Source organism: Ictidomys tridecemlineatus, chromosome 5 (genome assembly GCF_052094955.1).
Source record: "Ictidomys tridecemlineatus isolate mIctTri1 chromosome 5, mIctTri1.hap1, whole genome shotgun sequence".
NCBI lineage: Eukaryota > Metazoa > Chordata > Mammalia > Rodentia > Sciuridae > Ictidomys > Ictidomys tridecemlineatus.
This window is the reverse complement of record NC_135481.1, coordinates 152,150,037-152,169,956: the sequence shown is the minus strand read 5'-3', so window position 1 is coordinate 152,169,956 and position 19,920 is coordinate 152,150,037. Positions and strand designations below refer to the sequence as shown.

At 38.2% G+C, this 19,920-nt stretch overlaps 1 pseudogene; it reads right to left on the bottom strand.

Annotated features, from left to right (window-relative positions):
• Nucleotides 1-12,541: 12,541 nt before the first annotated feature.
• On the bottom strand, nucleotides 12,542-15,114 carry LOC101961081 (melanoma inhibitory activity protein 2-like; annotated as a pseudogene).
• Nucleotides 15,115-19,920: the final 4,806 nt, after the last annotated feature.

Genomic DNA, 19,920 nt, shown 5'->3' with positions numbered 1-19,920 from the left:
GGAGTTGGCAGAGAGTTTGGGGGAACACCCTACAATAGGACTTTTTACCCCAGTTTATACCACCATCTTACAAAGTAAACTTGATGTTAATGGTTTTGAATACCTGGTATATTTAATGAGAGCTAAAGCTCTTTACAAATATGAATTCATTAATGGATTTTATCAATACTTAATATTCAGTCTCATAGCTGAGTCAGATATTTATTAGGTGTTCATTAAAGCAGAAAGCTTTATCCACATTACCTTTAAAATATATCTACACTTCTCTGATGAATCAGCATAAATTGATTTTGAATAGTTTTCTATCAAACATAAGAACAATTCTTTATTTCAGTGTTTAGGAATACTATTTGCTGGAAGATAAAAATTTCTAAGATTTAGTTGTGATTGTATACAAAGTGATCAGCAACATAAACCAACATTACAGATAATTCATTAAAAATAAATGTTTTTTCAGTGGTATTCAACATGCGGTAAGAGTAGAAATGTACAGCTTCAGAAGACAATTGTATCTTTGTTTATAATTTTTTAAAAGATGGACAAAATATCTTTATTTTATTTATTTTTATGTGGTGCTGAGGGTCAAATTATCACTATTTGCGGATTAAATTATCAAATTATCACTATTTGTGGATGACATGATTATATATCTAGAAGACCCAAAAGGGTCTACAAAAAAACTACTAGAACTAATAAATGAATTCAGCAAAGTGGCAGGATATAAAATCAACACACACAAATCAAAGGCATTTCTGTATATCAGTGACAAAACTTCTGAAATGGAAATAAGGGAAAACACTCCATTCACGATATCCTCAAAAAAAATAAAATACTTGGGAATCAACCTAACAAAAGAAGTGAAAGATTTATACAATGAAAACTACAGAACTCTAAAAAGAGAAGTAGAAGAAGATCTTAGGAGATGGAAAAATATACCCTGTTCATGGATAGGCAGAACTAACATCATCAAAATGGCGATATTACCAAAAGTTCTCTATAGGTTTAATGCAATGCCAATCAAAATCCCAATGGTATTGCTTGTAGAAATAGACAAAGCAATCATGAAATTCATATGGAAAAATAAAAGACCCAGAATAGCAAAAGCAATTCTAAGCAGGAAGTGTGAATCAGGTGGTATAGCAATACCAGACTTCAAACTATATTACAGAGCAATAGTAACAAAAACAGCATGGTACTGGTACCAGAACAGGCGGGTGGACCAATGGTATAGAATAGAGGACACAGAGACTAATCCACAAAGTTACAACTATCTTATATTTGATAAAGGGGCTAAAAGCATGCAATGGAGGAAGGATAGCATCTTCAACAAATGGTGTTGGGAAAACTAGAAATCCATATGCAACAAAATGAAACTCTCACCATGCACAAAAGTTAACTCAAAATGGATCAAGGACCTGGATATCAAATCAGAGACTCTGCATATGATAGAAGAAAAAGTTGGTTCTGATCTACATATTGTGGGGTCGGGCTCCAAATTCCTTAATAGGACACCCATAGCACAAGAGTTAATGGCAAGAATCAACAAATGGGACTTACTTAAACTAAAAAGTTTTTTCACAGCAAGAGAAACAATAAGAGAAGTAAATATGGAGCCTACATCATGGGAACAAATATTTACTCCTCACACTTCAGATAGAGCCCTAATATCCAGAGTATACAAAGAACTCAAAAAATTAGACAATAAGACAACAAATAACCCAATCAACAAATGGGCCAATGACCTGAACAGACACTTCTCAGAGGAGGACATACAATCAATCAACAAGTACATGAAAAAATGCTCACCTTCTCTAGCAGTCAGAGAAATGCAAATCAAAACCACCCTAAGATACCATCTCACTCCAGTAAGATTGGCAGCCATTAGGAAGTCAAACAACAACAAGTGCTGGCGAGGATGTGGGGAAAAGGGTACTCTTGTACATTGCTGGTGGGACTGCAAATTGGTTCGACCAATTTGGAAAGCAGTATGGAGATTCCTGGGAAAGCTGGGAATGGAACCAACATTTGATCCAGCTATTTCCCTTCTTGGACTATTCCCTGAAGACCTTAAAAGAGTGTACTACAGGGATACTGCCACATCGATGTTCACAGCAGCACAATTCACAATAGCTAGACTGTGGAACCAACCCAGATGCCCTTCAATGGATGAATGGATTAAAAAAATGTGGCATTTATACACCATGGAGTATTATTCTGCATTAAAAAATGACAAAATCATGGAATTCGCAGGGAAATGGATGGCACTAGAACAGATTATGCTTAGTGAAGCTAGCCAATCCCTAAAAAACAAATACCAGATGTCTTCTTTGATATAATGAGAGCAACTAAGAATAGAGTAGGGAGGAAGAGCAGGAAGAAAATATTAACATTAAACAGAGACACGAGGTGGGAGGGAAAGGGAGAGAAAAGGGGAATTGCATGGAAATGGAAAGAGACTCTCATTGTTATAAAAAACTACATATAAGAGGTTGTGAGGGGAAAGGGGGAAAAAAACAAGGAGAGAAACGAATTACAGTAGACGGGATAAAAAGAGAAATGGGGGGGAGGGGGGATAGTAGAGGATAGGAAAGATAGCAGAATACAACAGTTACTAGTATGGCATTATGTAAAAATGTGTATGTGTAACCAATGTGATTCTGCAATCTGTATTTGGGGTAAAAATGGGAGTTCATAACTCACTTGAAACTAATGTTTGAAATATGATATGTCAAGAGCCTTGTAATGATTTGAACAACCAATAAAAAAAAAGATGGACAAAATATCTTTATTTTATTTATTTTTATGTGGTGCTGAGGGTCAAACCCAGTGCTTCTCATGTGAGGGGCAAGTGCTCTACCACTGAGCTATAACCCCAGCTCTGATAATGATATCTTGTTGAATAAAGATTTAAAGGGTAAGCAGTTGTATTGTTGTGAAATAAACATTCCAGTTTACCATCAATCCCAAACCTTTTTTTAATGTACTAACCTGAATTTAGAAAGCATCATTGATCTTGATAGAATTAATTAAAGATAAATATCAAATTAAGTGCTCAGTGCATATTAGTATCCTCATAGCACTGATCTCTTTTTTAATAATTGTAAATGCACTGACTATCATTGAAGTTCAAAGAGGTACAAGATCATCTAAGAGATCAAGTATCTGAGAAATTTTTTCTGTGATATTGTGTTCATAATTCTTTTTGTGCTTGACTTACATTTTGAGCTATTTTAATTTAATGTGGCATATAATAATGACTCATGTGAATTTTATTTATATTAGGGATCAAACCCAGGGGAACTCTACAACTAAGCTGCATCCCCACACTTATTTTTTTATTTTGAGACAGGATCTCTATATGATGCCTGTGCTGCCCTGAATTTTCCATTCTCTCCCCAGCCTCCAAAATAAATGGGATTTTAGGATTGTGTATGTGTTAAACTTCACCCAGTTGAATTTTTTTGTAATGATAATTTACCCCAAGGATCCTTTATCAAAGAGCTATATCTCCATCCATTTTTCTTTTTTTAATTTTGAGACATGGTCTCACTAAATTGCTTAGGGCCTAAATTGCTAAAAGTGCCCTTGTACTTGTAAACATTCTCCTATTTTAGCCTCCCAATTCACTGAAATTACAGGCATGTGCCACTGTCCCTAGCAAAATGAGAAATTTTAATGATCATTGCACTAAAATATTATGCAGTCTGAAATATGTTTCATATAGATATTGAGTTTTAAAATATTTTATTTTTTATTTTTTTAGTTATAGTTAGACACAATATCTTTATTTATTTTCATATGGTGCTAAGGATCGAATCCAGGGCCTCACACATGCTAGGCAAGCACTCTACTGCTGAGCCACAATCCTAGCCCATGTTTTCAAAGTATGTAACTTAAATTGATTTCCCTCTCTCTTTACAGGGCTGGATATTGAGCCCAGGCCCTTAAACACACTAAAAAGTGTTCCACATTGCCAGGCACTGTAGTGTGTGCCTGTAATCCCAGCAGCTCAGGGAGGCTATACCAAGTTCAAAACCAACCTTTGCAAAAGTGAGTCACTAAAAAACTCAGTGAAACTCTCTGAGAGATATATACTGACTCTCTCTGAGAGTATATATACTCTCTTTTTATAAATAAAATACAAAACAAGGCTGGGGATGTGGTTAAGTGGTTGGATTCCCCTGAGTTCAATCCCCAGTTCCAAAAAAAGTGCTCCATATCCATATATATTCAGCACTCAACTTGAATTTTCTATGTATTAGTATGTACACTGTAGGTTTTTCTGAAATACATGTCCAAGAACTATTTATTATTAGGAAGTTCCGTAGTCACACTTCTCACAATTCTTTTATTACATGATTTATTCATTTTTTTGTTACACAAACCACTGTATGCAGCTATAAGTTGTTAAGTTAATTTAGACTTGAATAAAAAATGTTAAAATGATGTTATCTTGAAAGACATTTTCTAAAATAATTTGTAGAAATTATATATGCTACTCATTTCTTCAAACTTTGTCATATTACATTAAATTAGATTTGGCCTGAGGGTGGGATCTGCCAATGAAGATAGTGCTCACCCTTTTTAGTTAAAGCCTAGTGCAGAGGACACTCCTAACACTGTGAAGTCACAGAAGTGGCAGTGCTGAGCCCGTGAATTGTAGAATCTTAGGAATGGGGATCTGGTGACCTGGGAAGCTGTTTTCAACCTCACTGTTCCTCTTCGTCAGCGCTGACATGTCATGTGGGAGGCATAAGTGCTGTGAAGCTATTCCAGTCTTGAGGGTGACAGGTAAGTGGGTCATTTTGTTTCCATTCTCTTTTCCTTGCTTAAGAAACTCCACTAAATGTAGCATGTCTAAGGGGTTTTCCTTTAACCATAAAGTATGGGATGGAAACTAAAAGCTTATCAATTGTCATGGAATTATGAGTCTGTGCTATTTACATTTAAGACCTTTTCACATCTTGAAGAAATCTAATTGCCGCAGTCTGGCTGCAGCAAAATAGCCGGAGGGGGGGGGAGGGGGGGTGACGAACAACTTGTGTAGATTGATACAGCAGGAGTGGAAGCCGTTTATTGTAGGACAGGAGCGGTATTTATACATTCCACACAGCTTATCTAATTAACATAAACTACATACAGCAGTCAACCAATAAGGAATTTCCACACTTAATGGCTCGCTGGCTCCACCTCACAAACCACTCCCCCTGGCAAAATGCCAGGCGCCATCCAGACTTGTTTACAGACTCTAACATTTGCCAGGCGCCATCCTGACTTGTTTATAGACTCTTAACATCTAATATTTAAAATACAACAGTGTAGAAATAGATAAAGCAATCATGAAATTCGTATGGAAAAATAAAAGACCCAGAATAGCAAAAGCAATTCTAGGCAGGAAGAGTGAATCAGGCAGTATAGCGATACCAGTTTTCAAACTATACTACAGAGCTATAGTAACAAAACAGCATGGTACTGGTACCAAAACAGGCGGTGGACCAATGGTACAGAATAGAGGACACAGAGACCAAGCCACAAAATTACAATTATCTTATATTTGATAAAGGGGCTAAAAGCATGCAATGGAGAAAGGACAGCATCTTCAACAAATGGTGCTGGGAAAACTGGAAATCTATATGCACAAAATGAATCTAAATCCCTTTCTCTCACCATGCACAAAAGTTAACTCAAAATGGATCAAGGAGCTTGATATCAAAACAGAGACTCTGCATCTGATAGAAGAAAAAGTTGGCTCTGATCTACACATTGTGGGGTCGGGCTCCAAATTCCTTAATAGGACACCCATAGAACAAGAGTTAAAAACAAGAATCAACAAATGGGACTTACTCAAACTAAAAAGTTTTTTTTTTCTCAGCAAGAGAAATAATAAGAGAGGTAAATAGGGAGCCTACATCCTGGGAACAAATTTTTACTCCTCACACTTCAGATAGAGCCCTAATATCCAGAGTATACAATAAAAAAACTAAACAATAAGAAAACAAATAACCCTATCAACAAATGGGCCAAGGACCTGGACAGACACTTCTCAGAGGAGGACATACAATCAATCAACAAGTACATGAAAAAATGCTCACCATCTCTAGCAGTCAGAGAAATGCAAATCAAAACCACCCTAAGATACCATCTCACTCCAGTAAGACTGGCAGCCATTATGAAGTCAAACAACAACAAGTGCTGGCGAGGATGTGGGGAAAAGGGTACATTTGTACATTGCTGGTGGGACTGCAAATTGGTGTGGCCAATTTGGAAAGCAGTATGGAGATTCCTTGGAAAGCTGGGAATGGAACCACCATTTGACCCAGCTATTCCTCTTCTCGGACTATTCCCTGGAGACCTTAAAAGAGCGTACTATAGGGGTACTGCTACATCAATGTTCATAGCAGCACAATTCACAATACCTAGACTGTGGAACCAACCTAGATGCCCTTCAAAAGATGAATGGATAAAAAAATGTGGCATTTATACACAATGGAGTATTACTCTGCACTAAAAAATTACAAAATCATGGCATTTGCAGGGAAATGGATGGCATTAGAGCAGATTATGTTAAGTGAAGCTAGCCAATCCCTAAAAAACAAATGCTAAATGTCTTCTTTGATATAAGGAGGGCAACTAAGAACAGAGCAAGGAGGAAGAGCATGAGAACAAGATCACCATTAAACAGGGACAAGAGGTGGGAGGGAAAGGGAGAGAGAAGGGAAAGTGCATGGTAAAGGAAGGAGACCCTCATTGTTATACAAAATTACATATAAGAGGAAGTGAGGGGAAAGGGGAAAAATGAGAGAAATGAATTATAGTAGATGGGGTAGAGAGAGAAGATGGGAGGGGAGTGGGGATAGTAGAGGATAGGAAGGGCAGCAGAATACAACATACACTAGTATGGTAGTATGTAAAAATGTCGATGTGTAACCGATGTGATTCTGCAATATGTATACGGGGTAACAATGGGAGTTCATAATCCACTTGAATCAAATGTATGAAATATGATATATCAAGAGCATTGTAATGTTTTGAACAACTAATAATAAAAAAATTTAAAAAATAAAATACAACAGTGTTTCTTGTTAATGCTTGTGAAGCCTAGTATGCTCTCTGAGCTATGTCATATAAAAATATTAGTGAAATTTTGATCAAAAGTTAAAATACAAATACAATTGTGGGCATAATTACATACATAGAATGTGTTTCAGAAAAATAAAGTTTGCATGATGATCTAATTCAAATTATACCAAAAATAGAAATCACACTCTTTATCTTTGCAAATTTTGAGGGGAAATATGAGCAGAGAAAGCAGAATTTCTGCCAAGCAGTCGATCTTGATAGAAATGGAGCCGAAAGTTCTGTGCACAGAGATGAATGGGTGATCCATTTCCAGAGTTGAGCAGGTGCAAGGTACAGAGTTAGCTCTTATAGAGTCCTAAGTGTGTGGGTAGAAGGGCTTCAAGTGCCATCCTAAGAAGAAGGGCCCCTCCAGGGTCTTGGGGAGGTTCACACTGGAAGCCAGTCTATAGGGGCCCAGTTAATTGGCTGCCAACTTCTCCCTGTGTCAACTCAAACCTGTCCCCTGCCTCAAAGGAATCAATTCAGAAGACTCAATCCACTCCCCTCACCAGAGGAATTGAGGTCCAAAGTGTCAAGAGCCCTACCCATACAATCAATAACTGATTGATACATGTATTAGGACAGAATGTGCTGCTGTGCCCCTTTGGATGACATCCTAGGAAGAGACCTGTGTGATAGCCATCTGCATTCTATGCACTTGAGGGGACTAACAGTCCATTTGGGGTTCAATGTGCCCGAGTCTCTGGCCAGTCTAGATGGACATGTGCTTGGTCAAGTAGCAATTAAGGTGTCATCTTGCAGAACTGATTATCTGTCATGTGAACACAGAGGGATGGGCATGAAGGCTCATTGGAAGTGAAGTCCTCAGGCCCTGAGACCAAGAGACAGCCCAGCCTCTGCAAGTGTAGACTGTACCTATACCTGCAGGTGGGCACTGTATAGTGAGCTGGGAAGGCTATAGAGAGAAAACCTGTCACCATGGCTCCTTTTTCTGAAGAGCAAATCATGAATGAGTTTTGGCAGAAAACCCTTATGTGTATGGTCATAAGGGTATTATGATGTGCTAAGGCATCACCAAGATGCGTGGGCATGTTAATGACAAAGGACCTTTTCAACAAAGGATGCTGTGAGAACAGATGAACATATAGAAAAGAATGGAGTTAGACTCCCTCCCTCACTTCATATATACACACACACGTGTACACACACACACACACACACACACACACCCTCAAAATATATCAGAACTCAATGCAAAGCTAAAACTACAAACTCTTAGAAAAAACATAGGAATACATCATTTTGGCCTTACAATTAGTAGTGGTCACTAATATAATGTACTAGCTAAGCAACAAAAGAAGTAATAAGTAACTTGAACTTTGTTGAAAATAAAAGCTTTTGAGTATCAAAGAATGCACTATGAACTCGAATTGACAACTCCCAGAATGGGAGAAAATACTTGCAAATCATAGATTATAACTCAGAAATGATTCTTACTCCCAATATAGAAAGAACTGTTACAACTAAGCAACAAAGAAAATCCAAAAAAAGTATCCAAAGACTTGAATATGCACTTCTCTAAATATCATTGTTTGCAAAACAGTCATCATTTAATCATTTATCATTAAAGTATTGCAAATCAAAGTCATAACAAGAGATGACTTAATGGCTAGAAGGATGGCTACAATCAAAGACATAGACAACAGCATATGTTCTCAGGAACAGAAATACATAGTGCCCTGGGGAAGAAAATATAAAGGATGTGGCTGCTTTCTAGCAGAGTCTGGCAACTCCTTCCATGTTAGACCAGAGACTTACTAAGTGACCCAGAAATTCCACTCCCAGGTGTGGGAAACAAAATTAGACATGCACACAAAAGTTTGTATATGAGTGTTCACATCAGTGTTACTCAAATAGCCAAAAAGTACAAGTGACTCAGTCAAATAACAAAATAGATTAATAAATACAGCATATCCATCTAGTGTAATGTTGTTCTGCCATAGAAAGGAATGGAGTACTGATAACATGCTACAACAAGAGTGAACCTTGAAAATATTAGGCCAACTCAAAAAGCCAGTCACAAAAAGACAGGGTCTAACTTAGTTGTTGAAGGCCCTGATTTTATCCTTGATGAAGGAAGGCCAACTTGGCACTTTGTCCCATGTGCAGACAGCCACGCACCTCTCCAGGCACAGTTAAAGACAGGCTTACTGAAAAGTTCCTAGGAGAAGCCAGGTTTCACAGCATGCTTTCCATAGTTCCTCCCCCAAGTTCCCTGGGGCCACAATTCCTTTCAACACCTGTTCCTCCAGAAGGTCCTCCAGACAGAAGACAGTATCTTTCAGAATATTCCTTGTCATGCCATTCCATTGTCCTGCCTAGATTTCTCCATTCCTGCCTTCCTCTGGACCTCATCAGAAAGCAACTTTTAAGGTTCCTCAGGACAGAGCTCACTGCTCTCAGGCAGCAGGCCCTGCAGCCTTCAGGAGGTGCTGTCCTTAGAGGGATGGGCTAATGGAAAAGAGGGGACTCAGGAAAAAAAATGCATCATGTAATTTATATCACAGAATTTTCCTATGGGTACATAAAGTATATTCATATTTTGATTAGAGGTTTATATGTCCCAAAGGAAGTTGTCATTTCTTATTTCCAGGAATCTGTCACTTTAAAACACTCTAAGAATAGGAGGCCACATTTGTCATATTTTTGACCTTCATAAAATTGTATGTTGAAAAAAAAAGACAAAAAAAGTTGCAAGTTGTCCTCTTACCCAATATTAATATAGCTAAAGGCACAATGACTCATTCATCCAAAATTTCAGGCAAGGGTTTATGAACAGCATTCCATTACCAATAAAGCCCTCCCAAATGAATCCTCAAATGGAAACCTCACCAGACTGGATATCAAGGATGTGGCACCACCTAAAACACCTATTGAAATCAGGCCACCCTCCATCCTCACTGAGAACCCACCTCAGTGAGAACTCACAGCTCCCTCACTGGCACCCCTCAGTTGTTTGTTTTTCATTTTAAATGTTTTGTTGTGGTTAAAATATACATGATGTGAAATTTGCCATGTCTACCATTTAAAAAAATTTTAGTTATAGATAGACACAATGCCTTTATTTATCTATATGTGGTGCTGAGGATCAAACCCAGGACCTTGAAGGTTCTAGGTAATCACTCTATTGCTGAGTAAAAACCCCAGCCCTCATTTTTTAAAAAACATAATCCTTTTACTGAATATCAGTACTCTCAGGTCTATAAGCATATTTGAGGAATATTGATATCCCTGAGTATATGAATTTAATTCATTAAATGAATTCTACCATACCAATTTCCTCTATTGTAGAAGAGTAGATGCTGGCCAAGTACTAGGAAATATTTCAGGCCTTTGATAAAACCATTATAGAATCAAAGAATCCCTGTAATAAGTAGAACATTAGAAAATAATTCAGGTATAATTATTATTGTTATGTATTTTTGGCTTATATTTCTTTGATAATAGAGATATACTCATTTCCTTTTTAGATTATTGTTAGTGGTTGTTAAGACATAATCTTGGGCTTGGGTCTTGGCTCAGTAGCAAAGCTCCTGCCCAGCATGTGTGAGGCACTGGGTTTGATTCTCTGTACTACATATAAATAAATGAAGTAAATGTCTATCCACAACTAAAAAACCTTTATAAATAAAAACAATAATATACTATTAATTTCATTCTCTGGTGCTATATTTCTCCACATAAGTCATGTAAAAAAGACTATTACTTTAATTATGACAGCTCAAATATCAGGAGCAGGACTCTTTATAGTTGTGAGAATTTTTATTTTTACAATAGCAGCCCAATTATTTAGGTAAAGTGCATATAGATATGTACTGTGTATATGACTTCATTTTTGAACTTAATACTTTCTTATTTTTCTACAAATTGCCAATTTTTAATATTGTTTTTATTTTATGTAACTGTCATTTTCAGAGCTGCAAACAAAGTTGGAACCTGATTCAATAAATGGTGTCATATTTAGAAAGTCCTTTCAGGTTTTTCTTCTGAAACTATAACTTTTTATAGGACTGTATCATGGTATTTAGGAATTTCAGTTCTGTTTTCAACTAAAAGTCATCTTACTCCCAGTTTCTTGGTGTCAAACATGAAATATACTAGGAACTATTCTCCTGTAATAGTTAGGGCAGAAGTAGTTCTGAATTAACATTAGTGGGGGGTCATCAGTCCATTTTATACAGACCATGAAGGTAGACTTGTCTTCCATTCATTTAGAGCAAGTAATGTTTTATGCTAGAAAGTAAAAATTATAGGATTAATTTAACAACCAGTGTTACTTTTGAGGGAAAACAGATTAGATTTATTAAACTTGTAGAGTTTCTTTTTCAACGCCCAACTTTTTTTTTTCATTTAAATTAATCGTGGGCTCAAGTATCACTGAAAGTCTCCACTGGCCATCAATTGTGATAAAGCTTCTTCTTATATTTAAGAAGAAAATTATATTATGGCATTTATTTTAGACTTAAATGTATACTCTTTACAAAAACTGAAGAGCATATTTAACACTTGAAAAAAACTTTAACCACTAATTCTTAATTAGGGTATTTTTAATAAATGTTCTTTCTTGATCTCTAACAGGGAAACATTGTTCAAAGTGTCATCTCCAGACTGGTGCAGTTTTGTAAATTGTTACTTATATGCAATGATATAGAAATTGAGATTAAGAAATTCAAACATTTATAGTAGTTTAGCAGAGTCATTTTATGACTATTGGATCTACCAATAACAAAATTTGGAGTTATGTCTTTGTTTCTTCATTTCAGTGTCCTAATAATTCATTTCTATTTTAGAAATGTCTCTCTGAAAACAAAACAAAGACTAGGACACTCCCAATAACAGTGAACACAGCAAAATGGGTACAAAATTAAAAAAAAAGATGTAAGGAAAAACAGGGACAGAGTGAAGTTTCCAATTTCTACAAGTTTTCTGATAACTGAATTTTTTATTTGAAATCTCCTATTTTCATGACATGTATAGTTGTGTTTTCTGATTTACTCTTAATATGCTCTAGTATTTTTTTATGGAAAAACTAGCTGATTTTTATTATCAATGCCAAACAAGATTTTATATCAATTAAAATCTTTCATTAAGCATAAAGTTACTTTCACATTTGCTACAATCACAGTAAATATGTTTCTTTGTATAAAGGGACAGCCTTTGTTTGGAGTTTAAAATATCCCCAACTGCAAGATTGCATATATAAAACTCCATTTGTTGCTCATATAATAGTGCATTAATCAAATTAAATGTTATACTCTCTAGAATAAGATAAAATGGAAACAATTTACTCATAAGATTCATATCTAAACCATGTTTATTTACAAACTATGATTCTAAGAATTGTAATCTCATTAAGCTTCAATTGGAGCAAAAGTATAATCACTTAAATAAAAGCAGTTGCTTAAACTATAAATGAGAGATAAGTTACTTTTGAAGGCAGATTCAAAATATAGTCAGGTTTCCTTTGTGCTTCTGGACGTTCAGTAGCAGGCTCATTTGAAGGTGGAATCAACCCTGAAGGGAACTCACTTCTACTTTCAGAATTCAGGGGTGGGAGGAGGCGGGGGGTGGGGAGAAGAAATCCAGCTCTTGGGGGGAGATAATGAGGAAAACACTACAGTCCCATTGGGAATGGAGGGGGTGGTGGACCCAGTGGAAAAATATCCTCAAGATACTCCATACATGTTTCCTGGAGGAGGTGGAGGAAAAAAAGGTCCTCTTCTCATGAACTGACTTCTTGGATCCACTGGAAACAATGGACCTCTGATTGGAAGGAAAGGTGAGAAAGCAAAGACAGAGCCACTTACTTCATTTTCAGGAGGGAAAGATGAATCAGGAAAATTGGTATCACCAAGATTGACTTTGGTATTTCTACTGTATTTAATATCTGAAGCCGTAGACCCCTCCATTTTTTCCAAAGGCAGCATAGTGGAACTTTTTTTTTTTTTTTTTCCTTAATTTTTTTATTGTTGGTCTTTCAAAACATTACATCTTTCTTAATATATCATGTTTCACAATTTGATTCAGAATGGTTATGAACTTCCATGATTACCCCGTATACAGAGAGGAGGGGAGGGGAGGGGGCATAGTGGAACTTTTGAATTCTGCTGATACAGATGGTGTACCATAATTAGAATGACATCCATCTTGCCTTTGTAGAGGAAGCTGTGGATCAGAATATGTTTGGCCTAGTGGAGGGATCATTATCATATGGGCCTGTTGACATGGAGGTGCCAGGGGTCCAGTGTCAGAGGTGCTCTCTGAGGATCAGTTAACCTATTGCAGTTTGATTCTCTTCTTTCCTTGCTGGTCGGATGATCCAGAGTATTCTCTGGGCCCCTTGAGCCTCTTCCTTCTCCCACTGGCACCAAAGGTGAGAGTATGAGTGGACCCTTCTTTTCCACATAAGAAGGTCTCATTTCACATGAAGGTCAACTCAATGGTGAGGGACCATTTGGAGAATGACCTCTGCCAAAGACTGTATTGGAAACATCAAGTGCAGAAGGATCTTTTTCTGCAACTTTAAATTTGAACTCCGTTTCAGTTGATTTTTGTCTGTTGTGATCATTTTGTTTTCTTAAATCATTGAGGTATCTTTCAGCACTCTGAACTGCCAATTCATTACCATGAGTTTTTTTTTCTCATCGTACTTAACATGCTCCTGATAAAAATGAATGGTTCTCTTCAATTCTTCTTCAAGATCATTGGCTCATTTTCTATAGGTCTCCAGCGGTTTAGTTGTATGGCTGACATTTTCTTCCACTTTGGAAAGTATTACTTCTTGCTCTACCTGGTAATTTTTCTCTCTTATTAGTTTCCATTGGAGTTTCATTACATTTTCTTGATATAGTTCCATCATGACTTTAAATTTCTGCTGAAGATTCTGATTCTCACTTTCAAACTGTGTATTTTCTGCCTGAAAAGATGCTTGTTCTAAGATTTTAATATGTCCTATAATACCTTCCTTTGATTCAATTACTTCAGATAATAAAGTAAAAATTTTATTTCCTTCTCTTTCTAAGGTTTTAAAAGAGGTCTTTAACTTTGCAACATAAACCAGTTTCTTCAAAGCCCCTTTTGCCTGATCTTCAAAGTGAGCACCAATTTCTGATTCACTCTCCATTTCCAACTCCAAGTTACCATCATCTTTTAGGACTTCTGCAAGCACAGGAGACCAAACTTTCATCTGCAGCAAGTGTTCAGTCAGAGATTTAATGTGATTTTCTTTATCTCTTAGAACTTGTTCTGCATGTTCTTTAGAGTGTTCAAGTGTCATTTTCTGTTTATTGAGGCCATTCACTTTTTCTTTCCATACTTCAACTTCATGTAAAAGCTGTTTCTGACTTACCTGAAGGTAAAAATTTTCATTCAAAGCCTCTTTTATTGCTACTGTAACTGCTTCTTTATTCATTTTAAATATTCTCAAGGTTGTTTCAGCTTGAAATTTGAGGGATTTTGATTCATCTTCTAGGGACTTAATTATTTTTAATATATCCACCATCAATTCATCCTGTTGAAAATGTTTAGTTTTCTCTTCTTTTAGCTCTTTTTCTAGAAAGAGTATTTCATTCTCAAGTTTAGATATGGACCTATCCAGGTTTTCATATATTGTCTCCAAATTTTCTGATTTTATTGACTTCTCCAAAATGGCATCCTTTAAAGATGACTCTAAGTCTTCATAGTCTTTTTGAACAAGACTAATCTTTTCAAGTAGTTGACATTTTTCTTCAATTAGTCCAGAAAGTTTTAGAGCAAGCTGTTTTTCTCTTCTCATATAATGCCTGCTTCTCACAGACCGATAACTTCTCCACAAAAACAAGAGAACAACAAAAAAATCCAATAGTTGAACATATCACCAATTCCCAGGGACAGCCATAAGGACTAGGGTGTGTTTCCATGTCTTCAGACAAGGCAGACCACAACCCTGCTTACTTCTTTCAGGACCACCCCCAAGTAGGGCTGAGGGGCAGCCATTGCCCCTCCATCATGCTAAGGCTACTTTGAGTATTACCTCTGCTACCACACCATGACTAGCCATGCCAAAACAGGCTGTGGACACTCAGACCTTTCGTCAGGAGCAAACCTGCACCAGGCAACGGAGCAGATCATTGTGAACCAGCGGTTGGGGGGCGGGACTCCATGCATGGGTATGGGGAATCCTGGTCATGGTCTCCCAGGGGCCTAACACACTCATGCTGCCTATCAGAGAAGTCTTTGCCTCTTCACTCTGCTGTGAATCTTGAAGCAGCAAAGATTCAAGCCTGTTCCAATCAAGCCAGAGAGGAGTCCTTTCCAGGTCACCCACCCATTGGTTTGGTTTAGGCTAGAACTTATTATGTACCATTCTGTACAGTCATAATATCACCCAGCTTGATGTCACTAAAATCCTAAAGCTCTGTAAAAAATTTAAAGATCTAGTATGTTGTATATTTATATTTGTACCACTTGTCCTTTTGTTTTAATGATTCATTTTTTTCCCTCCCCTCCTGTCCCCTATCTCCTTCCTTCCTTCCTTCCTTCCTTCCTTCCTTCCTTCCTTCCTTCCTTCCTTCCTTCCTTCTTCATTTCCTTTTCTTGCAGTGTTGGTGGTTAAATTTCAAGGCCTAGTACATGCTGCACAAGCTCTCTAGCACTGAGCTACATCTTCAGGCCTGTTGACACTTTCTGTAGAAGCCATGTGAATTACTGCCATAGAAAACTTCTTGTGTTAGACTATTTTAAAGGTAATTTTAGAAGAGTGCAAACATGGGCACAAATCAATTTTGATAAGTTATTTTTAAGAAGTACAGCATATGTAATGTTTCTAAAAAGAAGGAGCTTACAACTTGAGTTGGTTTTCATGTCAGTTATTGTAGACTACTATTTATTTAAGAGTCATCAAAATCTTTTTTCAGATGTTCTTTTCATTTCTCATAGGATGTAAATACTTCTAAGCAAACTGGTCATTATAAATATATAGCAATGAGAAGGATAAGATAAGTCAGTGTTTGCATCAAACAAAACAGAATATAATGTTGCATGGGATTCTCACACAAAGACAGGGAACACCAGGGTATTCAATAGGAAGCAGTGTTTATTTGTGTGCGTCCAGCTTCAGTGTATTCTTATTCAAAGGCTCAGCATTTAGTGTAGGGAATTATCCCTTATATATTCTGGTTAGTTTCCTTTTACATACTAGCCTTTGTCTTCATATAAGGTAATACACATTCCTGTTTGGGCATTCTATTTCTATATTACAAAGTAGCAAGAATGTCCAAAACTGATTTCTGGAGGGCTCACAATGATACAGACAGCATAGTATTCTCTTTATTTTGTTCTGAGAAATCTGTACCACAAAATGTAGCTCAGTAGTAAAGCACCCTTGGCTTCTATTTCCAGTACCAAACCAAACAAATGGCAGTTGCACTTCATTTAGGGCAGAGAATTTAGTATTATAATGAGTTAGAGTGAGCAAAGTTTACCCTAGGTCACTTTAGAAAAGGAGCTGTGTATCTTTGACTGATTTAAGCTGGTTCTTCCAGGCCTTTTCTAAAGAGAAGTTTCTGAAACAAAGAAACAACTTTAAGTGATAGCAGTGAGCAGCCCTCTACCTGCAATCACAAGTGTTTCTAAGTTCCTGCCTGGCAGCTGACCACTTTGCAGACTGTTTCCTTGTGCGAGGAAAAGTCTGAAGGGGGGAAAAACTTGACATCTGGAAACCTTGGGGGGGATCCCCTTCCTCTTAACTATTCTAACCAACTCCCTGGCAGCACCTCTAGTATCTAAGATGCAGAGATTTTTGAATGGCCTCCGAAGCTAGGACATTGATCCCTGATTCCAGGCCCTGACCTCATGCCATATCCCTGGGTTGTGGTTGTTTTCTAGGGCACCTAAAGGCACTGATTTTGGAGGATTTCACTTTTATCCCACTCTATGCCATCAAGTTCACCGAGGGCTTCTATTGCAGTAAATGGAATTGGGGAGGAGTTTCTCCAGAAAGGAGATTCAGCCTCCAAAAGCAGGCTGTCTTGACATTGACCCTACAGAATGCAGTGCCCTTGGAGCTACTCAATAGGTAACCTTTGAGCTGTAACTTATGGGGTTGAGTCTTAGCAATTGTTGCCAGACAGGTGTTTCTCCCTTGTGCCCAGGATCTCCCTCGCTGAGGCAGTAGTTACACTTTGATGGAGACTGAAGGCCATCTAGGTGCCAGCCACTCACTTTTCTCACTTCCTCTGCCCACTGGTATCAGAATCAGATTTCTCACAGCCTTTTGCCCAAGGCCCAGATGACCCAGGAGGCTTTAAAGGTTAGTTGCATTCTGCAAAGGGACACCTTTGTTCTGAGAGGCTGCAGTGATAGGAATCACCTGCACGTTTTCTTCTGGACCATCTTGACAATGGGGTTGTGACGGGTGCAGTCAGGAATTCCTTTAAATCCACTGTCATTTGTGGCTAGAGACTGACCCAGAATCCTGTCATCCTAGGCTAGAGAAAGCATATTTGAGCACATTATAAAGAAATTGTTGGTTAGGGGTATAAAGGGTGTGGGGAAGCTTGAAAACACCTCTGAAGACCTTCCTGGGACACTTGGTGAGAGGTGCCAAGAGGAGAGGCAGGGCTCCTGACCCACCAGCTCATGAGCCATTACTGCTCAATAGCCACATATTAAAAGCCACATCTTCATGCAGTGGCAACTGCTAAGTGGTGACTGAAGCACAGAAGGCCAGAGCAGTTCAGGTCTTGGTGGGAAGGTCTCAGGGTCCAGCAGTGATGTCAGGCTTGCTGGCACTCACTGGTATGAATTAAAAGGTGGTAGCTAAGCTCTCCAGACCCTGAGTGTGGATAAGGGGAGAGATACAATCTGATACAAATAGCTCCTTCTTATTCTGGGACTTCTGACCTTTTCTGAGTATAACAGTTAGATTCTGGCATGTGCAGAATCATATGTAATAGAAGAGAAACTGTCACTGAGAGATGACTTGTGAGATGTCCAAGTCACACATCTCAGGAGTGGGTCAACCTGGGTTGAATTCAGGCATTGTCTCTTGACCCAGTCCCTCACACACTCAGCTCAGAGAGCTACTGTCCGTGGTGTGTCAATGGCTCTAGGGGATGGTCCTGGTGACCACTGTGTGTTATCCCTTGTGGCAGGATTTTGCGTTCATTGTGCTCTGCCATCCTCCTAAGGACCTTGGATAATGGTAAACTGCATTGAATAGGAGAGAAAATAGAAGCCCCAAGGTGTTCTTGGATTTGGCAATGAGCACACAATTAGTAAGCAGCAAACAGGGACTAGACCAGGGCATCTAAAGGCTCTTTGTTCATGGGCCTGGCCTCATGACTTTTTATTGATGGGGAAGCTCTTGGAAATCAGGAGTAGACCTGCCTGTGTGGGAGGAAGATGAACATTGAAGGTGGAGTCTGACCCACTTCCTGTGTCTGTAGCACCTGTGAGGTTGGCTTTGACTCCCTTGAGTCATGTCCTGGGGCCAGATGGGGAATCCAGTATGATGCTTTGCTTTCCCTTTTGATAGTACCATAATGGGAAGTTGCTTAAAATTAAATTTTTAATAAATACTTAAAATATTTATTGGTCCTGGGATCGAATTGAGGGTTCTTCTTCATTCTATGTGCAGACACTCCACTGAGCTACTTCTCTAGCTCCTGATCAGATTTAGGAGGAGGCTTTTCTATTTACAGAGGTTAGCCAAGATGAACTTAATGAATACAGTCAATTTCTGGGACTTAATGGGAAAAGTATTTGCCAAAGAGTAAGGTGTGCAAGTTTCCTCTATTGCTGCCAATTTCTGTCTTCAGAAGGCTAGTGTTGATATACATCATGGTATTGAGAGTGTAGAAGAAGCCATCTTGAGTGCTATTAATGAGCTAGAAAGAGTTGCTGTTCCTAATGTCTTGCTGCAAGGAACACCCAGTTGCTGTGTAATGACAGGACATCTAGTCCAGGGTTTCTCCTGTCTCCAGGCTGAAGGATGACTTTTAAGCCTTCCAAACTGTTGCACACCAACACTGGTGTCACATACAATGAAAGTGAATAACAAGTAAAATGAAGTGGAAGAAGCCAAGGACACTCTTGGACCAAGCATGTAGGCCATACACTGGATGGTGTGGCCATGAGGCTAGGGAAAATGTCCTGCTCTCAAATGGCTTATCTGATTGGTCTGACCCACAAGGAGGGTACTCTCCATAGGACTGATAAGTTGTTTGTAGTTATTTTTGTGAAGTCCCCTCACCACACTATCAGATCAGTGTTTGGTGAAGCAGGAGATGGGATTGTTAGCGAGCAAGCAGTTCATCTTTAGAATTCTGTCTACTGGAGTATGCATCATGTCATTGAATTATTGAGACAACTTTTCAGTAATATTATTTTTCTCAATTTAGACAAATAAACTGAGAAATGGATAGGTGAAGCCACAAGTTCACAGAGCATTAAGTGGGAAAACCAAGGTTTAAATTCAGGAAGCCTCATTCTAGTGCTCACAGTCTTAATTATCTGCACTGTGTGCATGAAAAATGGCCAACATCCACTAGCAGGGGGACTGAGGAAGAGGAACACAGGAATATACAGGAATGAGATGGGGATGGAAAACAGCTATAACCAATGCCAGGTCTCATGCCAGGTGCATCTGTCATCTCACTTCATCCCCACAACTACCCTAGGAAGTGTTAATATTAAAATGTGAATCAGTCCCAAGTCAGATTTATCTGAATCTGAAGCATGGACCACTCTAATCCACTGTAATGTGATCCTCACCTTCTGTTGGAAGCCACCAGAATCCTC